At 45.1% G+C, this 3,141-nt stretch overlaps 1 pseudogene across 1 annotated transcript; it reads left to right on the forward strand.

The window, feature by feature from the left end:
* The first annotated feature begins 770 nt into the window (after positions 1-770).
* Positions 771-2,811, forward strand: LOC307195380 (sentrin-specific protease 2-like; annotated as a pseudogene). Its single transcript has 2 exons — positions 771-1,310; positions 1,526-2,811. The product of its transcript is annotated as a sentrin-specific protease 2-like (transcript).
* Positions 2,812-3,141: the final 330 nt, after the last annotated feature.

The following is a 3,141-nucleotide window of genomic DNA, read 5'->3' on the forward strand; positions in this document are numbered from 1 at the left end:
TTCTGAATGCCTTTCACAGCCTAGGGTCTGGTCTTTTCGATCTGCCTTTTGAAGTTCTGTTATCTTTCAAGCTTAATTCCTCTTGGAGTGTGACCAACTTACTAGAGAAGCTATGTTTCTCAAAAGGAATGTTGAAACCAGAGCATTTCCATGGGAATATGGGTTAGTGTTCCTGTACTTTTTCTCCCTCCTAGCACTCGCCCTGCTTGAAAGAAAGTGCATTCTCCTGCAGGCCTGTGGATCCCACGCTATTGTTTCTCAACCAAATTGACTAGGACAAGCAAAGTGAATATGCTAAAGGGATACCCCCTCCATCCTGCTGATCCTGTTGTGCCTGAGTTTAGGTCCAGGAGTCTGAGATTGTTGTCTCCCATAGGTCGAGGGGCTTACCACCATTTTCTGAGGTTTTGGGTATTAACAAAATATGTCAAAAAATACTTTTTGGAAAACTAGGGTAACCGGTTAGGATACCCTATGAAAACTGAAGCAATGAGGTTGTGCTCCTCTGGCAGTACATGGGTGCAAGTTACCCAAAGCAAGGGCAGAAATCTCAATATCCTTGTACTCCGTGTGATTTGGGGATTCTCTTCTGGGCCTCCAGTGAAGAGTTCCTAGGTCTGAGAATGGCTCCGGCAGTAGTGGATTTGGGGTTAAGGATAATCCCACTCCTTGGTCCCTAGATGGGCAGTGGTCCACACCTCTAATGTGGATGACAGGACATTGAAGGCACCAACTGGCAGACGAGACCCAGGCAGGAGTGACTCACTCTGTTTTCTACAGTGGACGCTGATGAAATACCAGCCAAAAGACCGAGATTAGATTGCTTTATTCACCGGGTGAAAAACAGACTCTACGATGCTGCCAGCTTATTTGGATTCCCATTCCAGCTGACCACAAAGCCTGTGGTAACTTCTGCTTGTAATGGAACATGGAATGTGGTTCCTTCAGGAAAGGTATTTTCGAATTCTTCATCTTCTGAACTGACAGGTTCTGGATCCTGGAACAACATGCTGAAACTGGGTAATAAATCTCCTAATGGAATAAGTGACCATCCAAAGATCAGTGACAGTAACCCGAGATCAGCCATGCAGAGTCCTGCCTTCCTTTGGTTTTACTTTGAGCTCAGAAGCCTGTAATAGAAGACCAGGTGGCCGTCGCCATAGCAAAGGCAATCTGGAGAGTTCCTTAACGTGGAAGTCTCAGGAACAGGTTGTAACAGAGATGATTTCTGAAGAGGGTGGCAAGGGTCTGAGGCGTCCCCATTGTACTGTGGAGGAGGGTGCTCTAAAAGAGGAGAGAGGGCTTCCCTGGTGGCGCAGTGGTTGAGAGTCTGCCTGCCGATGCAGGGGACATGGGTTTGTGCCCTGGTCCGGGAAGATCCCACATGCCGCGGAGCAGCTGGGCCTGTGAGCCGTGGCCGCTGAGCCTGCGCGTCCGGAGCCTGTGCTCCGCAACGGGAGAGGCCACAACAGTGAGAGGCCCGCGTACCGCAGAAAGAAAACAAAAACAAAACAAAAAAAAAGAGGAAAGAGAAATACCGAAGGTTATTAGAGTGACTTAAAGAAGGTGGTCATGGAAACTCTGTTCCTCCTGTAACTTCAACTCATCATAGTTCTCAAAGAAGTCAGATGGACACATTAAAGACCAAAGGCTGGGGGCAAGAGCAAAGTCATGGAGTCAAAACAACTCAGTTTGTTCCAAAACAATATAGAGTTGTTGAAACAAGGGGACCTCTACGGTCAATGAGAAGCGAAAAGAGGTGCTCAAAGGGGAAAACTTCTGATACAGAGAAGACAGTTGGAATCAGACTTGAAAATGAAGGTAGGAGGGGACTCCAGCTGGAACCTGACGTATCTGAAGAAGTGTCAGCCTGACTCCACCTGGGCAGTGGAAACAATGGCTTACTCAGGAGGAAGATGTCAATACTTGAGACAAAAGAAAAAAATTCCTCAAACAAAGAGAGGGATAAAAGGACATATGATCTTCTTGAACTTACAGAGGACATGGAAAAGGAAATCAGTAATGCTCTAGGTCATGGCCCACAGGATGAGATCCTAAATAGTGCTTTCAAATTCCGAATCACTCGAGGAGATATCCAGACCTTGAAGAACTATCACTGGCTCAATGATGAAGTCATTAATTTTTACATGAATCTCCTGGTGTAAAGAAATAAAAAACAAGGGTATCTAGCACTTTATGCATTCAGTACTTTCTTCTATCCAAAATTAAAGTCTGGGGGTTACCAAGCAGTGAAAAGATGGACCAAAGGGGTCAGTCTCTTTGAACAGGAACTTATTCTGGTGCCTATTCATCGGAAGGTACATTGGAGCCTGGTAGTGACAGACCTAAGAAAAATGTGTCTTAAATATCTGGATTCTATGGGACAAAAGGGCCACAGGATCTGTGAGATTCTCCTTCAGTATTTACAGGATGAAAATAAGACCAAAAGAAATATTGACCTGAATGTTTTAGAGTGGACCCACTACCACATGAAGGCACATGAGATTCCTCAGCAGTTGAATGGGAGTGATTGTGGAATGTTTACTTGTAAATATGCAGATTATATCTCTAGGGACAAACCCATCACATTTACTCAGCACCAGATGCCTCTGTTCCGGAAGAAGATGGTGTGGGAAATCCTTCATCAGCAGTTGCTGTGAGAATGCCCTGCTGTGGTCCCTCCAGCTGCTGGTGGTTCTTTCACAGATGGACGTTTCCCTATACCTCATGCATTGTGGGTTAAAAAGTCCCTGCATCACCTCTGTTCTCTCACAGGTACTGAGCTGTCAGAAGTGCATGAAGGCCCCTCTCTGCACCCTAGTCCTGACTTGGTGTGCGGAGGGCTGCTTGCAACCCTGTTTATAGCAACCCTGTTTATAAGGCCATGCCTGCTCAGAGCCCTGGACTCTCTACCCACACAAGAACAAACGCTAATTAATACTCTTTTTTTAAAGATTTTTTTCCCCTATGAATGTGGGAAACGATTTATTCTACTTTATTCTTCTGTGTGTTTGTTCACGTGTACTCATTCTCTCACTCATTTGCAAACATAATGGTCAGTGGCTGTTTTCTGCTGCTCTTTTAAAGGTAACTCTAAATTACTCATTTGAACTATTTATTTCTGAAAGGAATGTTAAGCTG

The sequence above is a fragment of the Stenella coeruleoalba genome, assembly GCF_951394435.1.
Source record: "Stenella coeruleoalba genome assembly, chromosome: 12".
Taxonomy (NCBI): Eukaryota; Metazoa; Chordata; class Mammalia; order Artiodactyla; family Delphinidae; genus Stenella; species Stenella coeruleoalba.